At 44.2% G+C, this 13,776-nt stretch overlaps 1 protein-coding gene and 1 long non-coding RNA gene across 5 annotated transcripts in view; one reads left to right on the top strand and one right to left on the bottom strand.

Annotated features, from left to right (window-relative positions):
* Nucleotides 1-13,776, top strand: part of RASGRP3 (RAS guanyl releasing protein 3) — a 124,816-nt gene that overhangs the window by 41,006 nt on the left and 70,034 nt on the right. The window contains exon 1 of one of the 4 annotated variants that reach the window (XM_019527298.1): nt 3,997-4,167. The exons of the other annotated variants lie outside the window; for them this stretch is intronic. The gene's annotated coding sequence lies outside the window, so the exon portion shown is untranslated. Of the gene's footprint in view, nt 1-3,996; nt 4,168-13,776 lie in introns of those variants that run through there. 4 annotated transcript variants of the gene reach the window in all.
* On the bottom strand, nt 1,936-3,822 carry LOC109304608. The gene is made up of 2 exons (XR_002099432.1): nt 3,745-3,822; nt 1,936-2,115 (listed from the first exon to the last, which is right to left on the bottom strand). It is a non-coding gene; the product is annotated as an uncharacterized LOC109304608 (long non-coding RNA).

Below are 13,776 nucleotides of genomic sequence, written 5' to 3'. Positions count from 1 at the left end.
TGGGTTTTACAGCAGAAAATATAGTTTGGGCTGTGAATATTGTATTCTCCTCTCCCCCTGTTAAATGTACAGACTTCTAGTGAAATGCAGAGAGTAGCATAATGATACTGCGTATTCTGATTAAGTCTATTACAGGAGTGGATTCTGTTATTTTCATAAAACTGGCTTAGTGTCCATTTAGAATTTGTTAAGCAACTGCTGTAGGAAAGCATACTCCAACAGACAGAACTAAAGTTGGGCAAACTTCTTGCTTATTGTATTCTGTATTGAAGTACTTTTCTGTAAACAATGTTTATAGAAAGTCTTCTTCCTTCTTTCAGTGGGGACGGATTTCCTTCTTTTAAAAATGCAAATCCCTCCCTCTTTTGGAAGGGTCTTGCTGTTCTCCATGTTTTACTGTTTTGTCTCCATTCAAATTTGGTTGTGTTTCCTTCTCAAATGTTCTATGGGGGAAAAACAAAATCTGTTGTAGCAAGTAAAATTTTGGAGAAAAAAAGATTTTTAAAATATTGATTATCTACAGTGGTGTAAGCCACATAGTATTGTCAGGGTGATATGTAGATTGTTGGTTAAGAAAGCTCACTATTTGCCATTCACCCAAATATATATCTTTATTTTTTACAAGACAGAAAGAAGAAACTGTATTGATTGTGTCTTCATATTTGTGCTGTAGCAATATCTGCATATCCACTGTCTAGCCTCTAGGTTATTGTATTGCTCAGTTTGTCTCCTACAACAGGCTGTTTACCAAAGAAATGGGGCTTATAATCAGCTGACTTGCCTTTACAAGGCAACAAAGTAAAATATATGTGCCTAATCTGATCAAGCAAACTGATGAAGAAAAAAGTACAGCCTCACCACTGCTTCATCACAAATAATGTCCTTTTCTCCAGGTGTGAATTAATATTTGAAGGACATCTGAAATGTTTGGTTTGAAAAGCCCAGTGTATACAGGATCATTTTAACCATTTTCCCTGTATCATTGAGAAACTGTGACCCTGCCATTGTTTAATTCTCCTTCCCTGGGGAAGCTTGCACAAAAAATAGACTAGCTGTAAGGAAGGAAAACTCTTCATGTATTTCGATATCCAGCTTGAGTCAGATTTATCAGAGGCAGTGGGTGGAGCCCTTCCAGTTTCAGTTCATATATGATTTTGCCAGCTTTCCTGTTGGGCCTGATCACATGGGAATTAAAGCTAGAAACAGATAATAAGTGCCTGTGTTTATCCCAGAATAAAAATATCCTGGGATTGGCATGTACATCACTCTTCTAGTGAGAGTTTAGCGAGTGACTAAATACAGTGCCACTTTTCTGCCATTGATTCAATGATGCAATCCAAGGATAACTGTACAAGCATACTTTGTAATAAACTGGAAAAAACTGCTACTACCTCTTACCTGGGAAACTTTTTTAGGAATTTTCCCAGGGCAGCAGACATAGACGTCTGTACAAATGCACTTTGAACCGGGATAAAATGGTTTATCCTGGGCTAAATGTGGTGTCTGTTTGCAGCCAAAGAGTCAGCAATACTTTGTGTAAATGCAAAATGCTGACTTTGCAAAAGTGCAAACTTCTGTGAATTTGCAATAATGCCCACGATCACACAACAGATCTACCAGATGTCATGTGCCACAACCTCCCTCATCTCAGACATAATTTTAACTTGTACTGGCCCCTTAAAAAATGACTGATCTCAGGCAAGTGGAAAGTTGCAGCCAGGAAGTGCAGAGTTCCATGTATTGGTCATCAACACCTGGTCTCTGCTCCCCTCCTGCTTGGGAATTTATTAGCATATCTATAAGGAAATAGCAGTTGCACCAGAGGCAGAGTTGTCAGATTTGAAAAATGGAAATCTTGTACTGGACCTTTAAAATTGTGGTACTTAACAAAAAATACATTGTGAACCACAAACATATAAGAATATGTTGACATGATTTTTTTCATCCTTAATATGCAATCATGTTACCATAAATAGCAAATATTTTGCTCATTTCATGCCCTGTCACTTCTTAGGACTTTAATAGCTCAGTCAAATTCCATTCCAGAATTGCTGTCCTCTGCTGTTACACACTTGTCTTAAGAAGCACACTTACATGTGCCATGTGTCTGTGAGGCTGTGTGCAGAAGGGAAAACACTAAGACAGTGTTAAGATCATTTAAAGATGGAAAATGGATTAATTATCAAAACTTCCTCTTAAATGCAAGGACTCTGGATCTCCCTGAATTATCATACATTTTGGCCAGTGTATGAGATTTACCATCCAGTTCAAAACTTGTCATATGTCTCACAACACTGATGTGAGCCATTAGCTAGGGCCATCAATGGTATGGGCCAAGGTGCCCTCAAAATACCTTTCCCATGCTTAACTATTCTGCTGTGCAACCTTTACCTTCTACCTCTAGACCAACCCCTTTTTTCAGGCACATTGTTTCTTACTAGGGGTGTGCAAAGCGGGCCCTATTTGATTTGGATTTGGATTCAGCCCAAATCAGGGACAGTGATTCAATTTGTTGATTCGGATCACTGTCCCTGCTTCAATTCAGCCAAACCCAGATCTGAAGCTTTAATGTTGATTCAGAGAATCAGCTATTTGGACACAGGCACAAGTTTAAAAGTTTTTTCTACATGCCTCGAGGTACCAGGCACAGCTTGTGAAAGCTGCGATGCTGGGGTGCATGGAGTGTCCCACAGGAGTTCGAGGTGGGTCCTCCATGTGCTCGGCAGCAAACCCGGAAGTGGACCGGAACTACTTCCAGTCCACTTCCAGGTCCACTGGGGAGCGCACAGGGGAGCCCCCCTACGTCTCCCCAGCTTGGCAGTCGGCTTTGGGGAGACCCCAGGTGCTCCCCCCAGACCTAGGAGGCACCAGTCACCAAGCCAGGAGGGCTGGGGGAGGCCCTCAGCATGTTCCCCGGTGGACCCAGAAGTGGACTGGAGTGTTTCTGCTGCCAAGAGTGCTGGGAAGCCCCCCGCACTCCCATGGGACGCTCCGTGCACTCCAGCATTGCAGCATTCACGAGCCGCCGGATACCTAGAGGTATGAAGAAAAAACATTTAAAGCTGTGTCTATGTCTGATTTCCGAATCTCTCTGAATCAATGCGGAGGGTTCTGATTCTATTCAGAGACATTAAAGGGTCCTCTGATTCGATTCAGATTTGGCGATTCAGCCACCGAATTGGGTCAAATCTCTGCTGAATCGAATCAGGGACCAAAGCTTTGCACAACACTACTTCTTACGGTTTAAGTCTCCTAAAGTTTCTTGCTGCCTCTGCCTCCTTGCCACCTTCCACACCCAAAACACCTGCCCCGGTAAGCATTTTGCATTGTAAAAGCACTACTACATTCTGTATGTGTAGGCAAAGTGTTTTTCTGAGCTTGCTTTATGCACTACAGAGAGCCACAGGAGATAAGACAGAAAACACAGAGTTTAAAGGTTAATAATAAAGCTACTTTCCCTACAGCCAGAGACCCAAGAATAATGTGAGCTTTCCCAGATGTACCGAAGACTAATGTGAGCTTCAGAGATAGAATCAGAGGAGTAATTGGGCTTAAGAGGGAAAGTAGGCATGTGCTCACCCCATCTCCCAACATACAGACAACTTCCTTCTCATTACATAAGATGCAACTGTTCTTCAGGTGGGAAAATTCAGAAAGCAGCAGGAGAGAGAAATCTGGTCAAGTAATTGGTACAGAAAAAGGTAAAATGTACTTTGCACTGAAATCTCCTCCTCTCTCATTTACCTGTCTAGAGAAAATAGTTCTGTTGTCTCTTGACAGCGACAGAGAACCTGGATGCCAGGAAAAACCTCCCTTCCAAAGCTCGCAATACATTATGTCAAGTAAATTATTAAATGATAATGCTAAACCTCCCACCTGGAAAGTTTTGCATGCATAATAAACTTCCCACAGGTGACTCATCCCAGTAGCTACAGCACAAGCGTGTGGGCCAGTAATTGGTGTTTAACACTCTTTAGTCCTTTGAGATGAGGAAACTTTTTTAGAATCTGTGAATGTGCCAAGAGCACTTACTTATTCTACCATGGTCATTAAACGGGATACCACAGAAGCGTGTGTTGTGGGCAGGTCTCTCTCCAGAGTGACTACATTGGAGGCCATAAACTGATATCACAAGGGAATTTTGGTATAGAACAGATTCATCGTCAGGTCAGTCTAGATCAGAGATTTTCAACCTTTCATTTGTGGACCCCTTCGGAAATTTTGAATGGAGGTGTGGACCCCTTTGAATTGTAAGTGTGGTTATTCACATACTTTTGATTGATCGTAGTCATCTTTTGCAAACCCCTTAGACATAGTCTGTGGACCCCCAAGGGTCTACAGACTACATGTCTAGATGATCTAATAATGCTTTTTGACATTCAAATCTATGAAGGATTGTTTTTGACTCTTGCAGTTCCATTGCATGTCTTGTGATATTTGTTGTCTTTCCTGACTCTTGAATTGTTGGCTTGGAGTTGTGCTATAATGTAAGCATCTCGGATTCCACAGAAAATAAAAAAATAAGTTTATGTAGAAAAGCTGGGTAAACCAGTATGCACCAGTATGCACTGCAGTAGTTATAGCTAGATATCCTTTAGATGTCCTCAGTGAGTGAGCTTTGCTTTGGCAGTGACAATTCTATGGTACTTGGATAGTGAAGTTGTAAAGATTGGTTGGGATCCTACTTCTTTAAGCAATTGAATGTGTAATATTTCTAGTCTCCATGGTTTATTAACTAGAAGTGGCCCAATATGATAATAATTAATTTTTTGAGCAATCCACTGTGAAGATGACTAACTCTGTATTTGTGTTTGAAGGTTAACTAACATGACAGTTGTCATTACGATTCCTTCTAAGCCTAATGCATTCCCAGAATATTTTACTGTCATTCTTCATGGGTGATGGAAGTTCATGCTTTGATATATGTGATATAGTTTGTGGCATAGATCAAGAATGACTTGTAAGATATTGCTATCTGGATTATCTGGGGACGTACTTATACACTGAGATAGCTGTGCAGACATAATGAAGGCAATAAGGAAACAGAAGTTGTATTTGAACAAAAATATCAGTTTATTAGATCTCTGCCAGCCTGCAAGGGAAAATGCACTATTTCCCATGTTTTTCTCCCTTAAAGGAGAAAATCTGGGTTTTACCACATTTTTCTGTAGTGAACAGAAAGCCTGGATCCCTGGTTATTAGGGCTGTGCAAAACTTCGGTCCCTGATTCAATTCAGCAGAGATTTGGCCTGATTTGGTAGCTGAATCTCCTCATTGAATTGAATCAGAGGACCCTTTAATCTATCTGAATCAAATCAGAACCCTCTAAATCAATTCAGAGAGATTTGGAAAGATTCAGCGATTCAGACATAGACACAGCTTTAAATGTTTTGGCTCATGAATCCTGCAGTGCTGGGGCAGATGAAATGCCCCACAGGAGTGCAGGGGGCTCCCCAGTTCACTGGGCAGCAGACCCGGAAGTGGACCAGGAGCACTTCCAGTCCACTTCTGGGTCCTCCAGGGAGCATGCTGGGGACCCCTCCCCCAAGCCCCCCAAGCTCAGTGACTGGTGCCTCCTGGGTCTGGGGGGCACCTGGGTTCCCCCTGTGGCCAGTTGCTGAGCCAGGGGTGTGTGGGGGTCCCCCCCTTGCACTCCCCAAAAGACCCAGAAGTGGACCAAAAGCACTTCTGAGTCCACCAGGGAGCATGCTAGGGCCCCCCCCCCCCCGGACCTCTCCATCTCAGCGACAGGTGCCTCCTGGGTCTGGGGGGGGCACCTGGGGTCCCCCTGTGGCCAATTGCCCACCCAGGGGGGTGTGGCAGAGCTTTCAGTTTCGCTGCGGAGAATGTGGAGGGCCCCCCGCACTCCTATGGGACACTCCATCCACCCCAGCACCGCAGCAATCACAAGGTGCACCTGGTACCTCGAGGTATGTAGACACATTCGGATTCAGCGGAATCGAATCAGGGACAGTGATCTGAATCAATGAATTGAATCACTGTCCCTGATTTGGGCCGAATCCAAATCCAAATCCAAATCGAATAGGGCCCACTTTGCACACCCCTACTGGTTATAAGTATAGTTATAAGTATACCTCTTCTGGTCATGGCTGTTGCTCTGTTTTTAAATGCAATAAGTAGAGAACAGAACTTAGCAGCATTGGAAAATCTGATGGGCCATAAAGCTTTGTTACTTGAGAGGCTGTCCGAGTATTTGATATGGGTGGTACAGATGTGAATGCAGTTAGTTCTTAAATGTTCTGTGAATTAATTTAAATATTCTGCTAGTTAAATCCAATAGAGGTAGAAACTTGATCTACCTCTATTGGACTTCTGTGCATTATTTGTTATGTACACTAACAAATAATACACATAATGTAATTAAAAACTGACAGTTATTAAGTTAAAGGCTTGTGGAGAAAAACTCCTGGAATAGTGAACTGCCCAACTGAGTCCCTGTGTTAACTTTGGTCCAAACAGATGGCTCATTTGGTCCCTGCAGACTTAAAGGTCCAGGAATCAACTTGCACAGGTACTCCAATCTCTTATTATTAATTATATTTATTGTAGTGATGCCTAGGCACTATCTAAGAACAGGGCCTCATTACGCTAGACACTGTGCACAAAGTAGCAGACAGTCATAGCATGAAAGAGAGGAAAAAGGTGTAATATAGAGGGTACTTATAAGGCAACTTCTCTTGAGATGTTTAATTTCTTCTCAGCTCTCTTCTGAATGCTGCTGCTGTTAAATCATCCTTGTTCATCTGCTGGCATTTAGCTCTGTCCTTCCCTCCGGTAGCACATATGGCTGAGGCTGCAGTTACAGGGAGAATTCATTTATGTTGTGTTACAATTTCCGGAGGGAAGACGACAGGGAAAGGTCTAGTTTACTGGAAAAAAAGAAAACCACAAGCATGTCCTATCCTTGTAAAGAATGAGTCTCTTGTGTGCTGACCTACAAGAAGTTTATGCATGAACTGAAGCCCAAAGGGATGCTTGTATGTCAAAGTTGTAGTGTTAACCTGTGGCTATCTTTATTATCTTTATATAGAAGGAAAATAGGCTACTTTAATTAGCAAGAAAACAATTTACACAGACAATTTTGTTGGCTTAACTGACAGGGTGGGGCTAAATTTCATTTAGTTAAACAAATATAAGTAAGTTTGTGCACAGACATTCTTAAACCTATTTACAGGTTTCACCTGTAACCAACATATCCAGATTCAAACTGTTACAGAAATGCTTACCCAAGGGCTGGCTCTTGTTTGACCTTTTAAAACTAGTTTTAGATAAATCTGCTAGTGTGGCCCTCCTCTTGCAGCAAAAGTGATGTATTTTAGCTTTACTGATTAAAAGTAGTCATGATTTAAGACTTTTAAAATCAAAGCATGTGCCACAACACACGAGTTTTATACTGTGATGTTTCTGTGTGCTTGCATTTGTGAATAGGGAAGTGATCACCCATTACTGGATGACCATTTCTTTCAAGAGTTCATTGCCTTTACATTCATTTAAACAGAACCAGCAAGACCATCTGCATTATAGTTGCAGAACACAAATTTTAATTGCATTTCCAAAACCCCTAGGGATCATAATTTATTATTACTTCCTGATCTCTGAATACATCATCATAGATGTTTCTGTTGTCTTGGAAATAACAATCTGGAAATGGACAACACTGGAAATGTTGATAGCTACTTCCATCTAAGAATTATGTTGTTTCAACAGATAAGCATGGCACATTTGATACTATGACTCAGTTCCCAGAACTATTGGTTGTGTCCCAGTTGACAGGGAACACCTTAAAAAAAAGCTGAGAATGAGTAGTGAGGCAGGGAGGTATGCTGATTGTGTTTGCACTGCCTGAATATTCACTGAACACTGACTAAAGTCTCAGAGTCCCATCCCAACATGCACTGGGCTTACTGTAAAACTAACAATCTGCTCTCTCCTTTGAAATGACTTGGGAAGAATTTGGAAGGGATAGTCGCAAAACATTGCAGTAAAGGTATTTACATAGCATTGCTACCTCCACCAGGCATGTGTTAGCTAAGAATTAGTTCCCTTCTAGTAGCTTCAGCTAAGCCTACAATTAACCAATTAATTTTTTTGTTTGTTTGACAAAGCCAAAATATTACATTCTGTATCCTGGTACGCACTAACCAGCTGAACTTATTGAGGTACCCCTTGCCTATCCTCTCACTCCTTCCTGATCATGTTGTTAAGTCCAAGCCCACCTTAGAACTAAACTGGAAGGCTCTTTGGCAATAGTATAACTAAGGGAAGATGGCCAGGGCAGCAGCCCCAGGCACCACCTTTGTGGAGAGGCACAAAAACAGTCATTGTCACAGCAGCAGCTGATAGCCACAACCGGCACAGCAGGAGCCAGCACTGCCTCAAGCATAAAACTGTGCTGCTAAGCCTCTTCTGCTTGGATTTTGTCTCTGACCTCTCTCTGGAAGCTCATGGTCTTTGATGCTATTAAAATGTTAATTTCATTTGCCCCTTGTGAACTCATCTCTATTTTTTTAAATAATAGCACATTGGAAAATTTCCTCTGTGATTCTGGAACTGGAACAGGTGCAGAGAAGGACTACTAGGGTGATCAGGGTAATGGAGACCCTATCTTACAAGAGAAGGCTAAAAGACCTTAGCTTGTTTAGTGCAGCAAAATAAAGGCTGATGGTGAATATGATAGCTCTCTATAAATATATCAGGACGGTAAAAAGACTATTTCAGACTAAAGACAATATTGGCACAAGAACAAGGTCAAGAATAAAAAATTAGCAGGAGTTTCCTAATCAGAAGAGCAATCAGACTCCAGAACAGTTTTACAAAGGAATTAGCAAGAGCAAAAGAGCTAACTTAAGCTGGAGCTGAGTAATTTATGAAAGGGATTATATGACATGGTGCCTTTGACAACAGGAGACTAGACTCACTGACCCAGGAGGTCCCTTCCAGAACTACTTTCCAGTTTTGTTGCCTATGAACTAAGAGATGGCAATTCAAAGCATGCTGTATTTTTGTAAAGCTTAAATGTGCAGATTACCCAGAGGATCGTCTCCAACTCTAAAGGAGTGTTTGCACTCTTCCAGGACACACTTTCTGCCAAAGAATGCTAGACTTTGCTGAGTAACAATTATTATTTTGTCATGAAGAAAAGCGAGTCAGTGGGTGCATCCAGACAAGTGTGCATGTGCCTCTTACAGAGCTCAAACCCCTTTAAGACACTGTAAGACACAAAAAAATGTTCCCCATGCTGCATATTTGCAGTGTGACGTCAAAATTTGATACCTGGAGATCCAGGTATCAAAAAATACCCCAGGGAAAAAAAAGCAGGGCACAGCACAGTCCTGGACCATGCCCTGTGGCAACCGGAGCTCAGGTCCTCCACAGAGATGCTCTGGTAGCTAGCCACAGTGTCTCTACGGCTGGCCCTTGCCCCAGTGCTGAAGCACGTTGCCTGCCCATGCAGGGCAAGCAGCAGTGCAGGCTGCAGGAACCAGAACCCGGGCTCCTGCCAAGTAAGTAGGAGGTAGGGGGACCAGAAAAGGGGGGAGGGGGCCATGGCAGGACCCAGCTCTCCCCTCGCTTGCCCAGCTCTTTCCTCGTTTGCCCAGCTCCCAATTGCTTCCCCCCCAACCCCCCCCACACAGCCCGCACTCACCAGCTGCAGCAGCAGCTGTCAGGGCCACTTGGGGACTCGTGCCACAACCTCCCCACGTGGTGCAGGGCAGTGGGGCCCAGTGGGGCTCAACCATGGCCACCTGGCACCCATGCTGCCACATTGTGTGGGTGCTGCCCAGCTAGGCAGGGCAACACGTGCTGTCTGGCAGCTCAGAGCTGCTCCAGCTGTCACCTGGGTCTGGCACCACTCAGCCTGAGAGACCTCACCCACGTGATATGGCAGTGGCAACACAGATGCCAGGCAGCTAGAGCAGATCCCCACTGCCCCCCGCTGCCCTGCGCCACACAGGGGGCTCTGCCATGAGGCCCCAGCAGCCCTGACAGCCACTGCTACAGCCAGTGAGTGCGGGAACGCTGGGGCTGGATGGGGCAGCAATCGGGGGCTGGGACCAGGTGGGGGAATGATCGGGAGAGCTGGGCGAATGAGCAGGGGCTGAAGCCAGGCGGGGAGCACTTGGACCCTGCAGGAGGGGCGGTAGCCTCTTCAGGAGGGTGTGTGGCCCCTGTTGGCTGACTGTGCGCCCATGCTGGGGGTGCTGTAGCCCTGTTGAGGGGCTGTGCCTTGTGGGGGGCAAGGGACCCACCCCTCCTGAGCAACCCTGCTATATGCCCCGCCACAATCCACCCATAAACCCCACGCCCCCAAGCTACTCTCACAAACCCCTCACCCACATACCTGGTCCTGTGAGTCAGGAGTGAGGGGACTGGGGTGGGGGTAGGCTGTGGATTGTGACTGTGGAGCAAGGGCAGGGGCAGGGAACTGGCATATCAGCGCTGCTTAGTGCTGCAAATCCTGGTGAGTGAAGGGGGTAGGGGCAGCTCTGATTTTTCTATGACAAAAAAACCAGAAGTCAATGCCAAACTGTATAGACATTTAGAACTTATGTTCTTATGATGACAGAGGCACTGGTAGTCTTCCAAATTGCTTTAAAATTGTAAATATATCAATAAAACATTGCCCAACTGATTTGATCTCTCTCTCTATATATATATTTATGACTAGTGGTCTTTTGTTTTAATTGTAGAAGAACATGGATTTGGGGGTATTTTAAATACTGACTTTGGGATTTTTTTATTAGGGATTTTGCAGTTTTTAAATAAGAAACACCAGAATTTCTGCTAGTGAGACAAGTGGCAGAACCCAGGCAGAGGAGCCTACTCAGAGCTGTCACCTGGGACCGAGCTGGAGGTGGCTGATCCTCCTGGCCACTTAGGGCCAGGAGGGCATGCTTTGACAGTTCAAAGCAGGCCACCACACTAAGAACATCTCCAAGGCGATAGCTGCCCAGATGGCCGGGTGGTGGTACACATAGTAGTAGTGCTGCAGAAAGGTCAACTCTGCAGCCACAGCCCACTGGCAGCTGGCCCAGAGGTGCAGATGCCTCTAATGGCCATGTACTCCCCATCTGGGTCTGGCAGTCATGCAGCCTTGGAGCCACATGCTGTTGCAGGTGGCAGCAGGTCACAGGCGGGCAGCAGCCCCCATTGCCAGACTGCTGCAGTGGGTAGAGGGTGCAGGGCTGCTTCAGCAGTCTGGCTGGCAGAAGAGGTAGTGTCCCCAGGTACAATTAGCCAGGCCCCAGAAGCTCCTGAGAGTGAGTAGCCCTGAGCTACTTGCCAGAGCAGCTTTTTATACTGCTGGGGCTAGCACAGGTACTGGCCCCAGCCTCTAGCTCCCCATAGCGGCAGTCCTGGGAGGAGGCAGGCAGAGTTATTTTGCTCCAATTGACACAATTTGCCCCACACCAAAGTGCATGTCCAGGCACAGGCACGGAGGTAGGAAGCTCCATCTCAAATTTGCACCACTTCTATTTGAGCTGCTGCAAGTGAACGTGCCTGAATGTGTGGACACACCCAGCATGTGCATACAATATGAACCATTTTCATTTGCAATTGATTATGTGAAAAGTGTCTATTGATGACTTTTCTTTCTGAACAGGCAGGGCCATACAGTTAGTATTAATGTTGTTGCTAAACAGTAGATCCAAACTTCCAGATTATTGGTTTATCAATACGCTTTTAATGGAACCTGACTGGCACACTGCATTTCCAACCAAAGTTCTACCTTAGCCAAGATTTTTATTGGGAATAATAAATAACTTGGTACAACATTTTTTGGAATATTATTTATTAGCTTTATCAAAATATGGTGCCTCCTTTTACTCCCTCTTGCTCTCCCTCCCCCTTAGTATCCTGGATTGGACACTAAAATTCACTCTGGGTGCATCTACACATCTGCTTTACTGTGGAGCTGACTAATTAGCTCTGCAGTAAAGTGTTACTGTCTACACATGTGCTTGTATTAGTGCACAGTAAATTAATTAACTCCAGTGTAGTATAGTACTGTCTGGGACAAGTACTATACTACAGCTGAGTAGTTCTGTGCACTGAAACACACAGGTAGAGAGTGACCAGGGCTGGCTGGGCACAGGAGGTGCTACAGTGAAGGGGCTGCCAGCTGGCTAGCCCTACACTGGAACACCTTTGTACCCCAGCCAGCACCTCTGTAGCACACTGAACCGGGCTGACCCCCAGACCCCTTCCAGTCTGGAAGGGGAGGGGGGCTGCTCCACCCCAGCTCAACATGCTGCAGTCCCAGGCACACATGTAAATGCTGCATCCAGGAGAAATAAACACTAGTGCAGACTGTGCCAGAGCTATTGTTACCTGCTAATTGCATGTGTAAATGTACTCACTGTGCTGTTATTGGTGTACTGTCTCTGATAACCTCCAGTTCTTTTGAATCTCTACCTTCTTCCTTCTGTTCCATAATTGTTTTAGCTTTTTGGAACGTCAATCTGGTAACTTTTGGGGTTGCATAAATAGAACAGTCCTTTCCAGTCTCTGCCCAAATAATGGGCCTGGTACTGAGCTCCCCCCACTCCCACCCACCCCCTGCCATTCCTATTGAAGGTGCTCAGGCACTTGGCAGCTTGCAGGTTTAGTCGTAGAACTGTGGAATTCCTTGGATTAAGCTCCCAAATTTTGAATGTTCATAATTATTTAGCACTGTGCACTCATACTACTGTGTAGTGCTTGGCTGTTCCTGACACTATAAATCTATTTTCAATTGTGGTACAGCACTTAGATGCTCTGAGAATATGTGATTTAAATAAATCTCAGCATGGGTGAATCTAGGATTTTGAAAAGGAGGGTGCAGATTTTATGACATATTACTTTTAACCCAACACATTTTTCTCCAGTTAAAGAGAAACTAGCTTTATTAATATGCCAGGGAGGCTAGCAGTACATTATTCAGTTTAAGATCAAAGTAAAAACAAATATAACTACTGGAACATGCACTAATTCACTGGATTATATATAAAGTTAAAAGAACCACAACTAACCAGGAAAAATAGTCAAAAGACATTGTCTCATTCATCCTGTACCCATTATAGTTCAGATTCATAAAACAAAATCTAGCCTTCTTGAGCACATTGACAGTGCCTCTAATACTTCACTGTCAATCATTTCTACACCTGAGTTAATATTATCACAGCAGAGTTAAGGTTTTCAGCTACAGCTAAAAACACTCTGCAAGGCTGTGAAATAGAAAAGAGACATTACCAGAAATGTCTAACAGACAGTGACATTGCAAAAGAAAGGGACATCAAGTAGTGGAACATCAAACCCATTAAAAAGGATGGAGGGTTGTTAACACCTGTGGAGTAGGTAGAGATTAACAGGAATCAGAGAGATGACAATGACTCCTGAAGTTGACTGACTGACTGTCTCAGCACATAGAAATGTGGTTGCCCCTCCCAGGCAGTTGGGTTTAAAGCCTCAGTGGACCAGGAATCAAAGTGGGCCATAACTGCACCAGTGAATCCCCCCTTTCCTCCCCCTCAGATCTGCCCCTGGACCTCAGATTAAATAATATTGGTACATTAGTGAAACAATTAGCCCAATTGGTCTACTAGGAATGCATAGAATTGGGATGCAAAAGACCTAGATTTAGGGTCTGGCTTATCCCCCTTGACCAAATTACTTAATCTACCCTGTGACTCAGTAACTTCCTCATCTGTAAAGATGGAAGAGGCATTTCCTCACCTCAAGGGAATGTTATGAGGATAAAATCCTTTAATGGCT

Source organism: Gavialis gangeticus, unplaced genomic scaffold, assembly GCF_001723915.1.
Source record: "Gavialis gangeticus isolate Ggan-Ray unplaced genomic scaffold, GavGan_comp1, whole genome shotgun sequence".
In the NCBI taxonomy this organism is placed as follows: Eukaryota; Metazoa; Chordata; order Crocodylia; family Gavialidae; genus Gavialis; species Gavialis gangeticus.
Note: the sequence above shows the minus strand (reverse complement) of the source record. Positions and strands in the feature narration are given on the sequence as shown.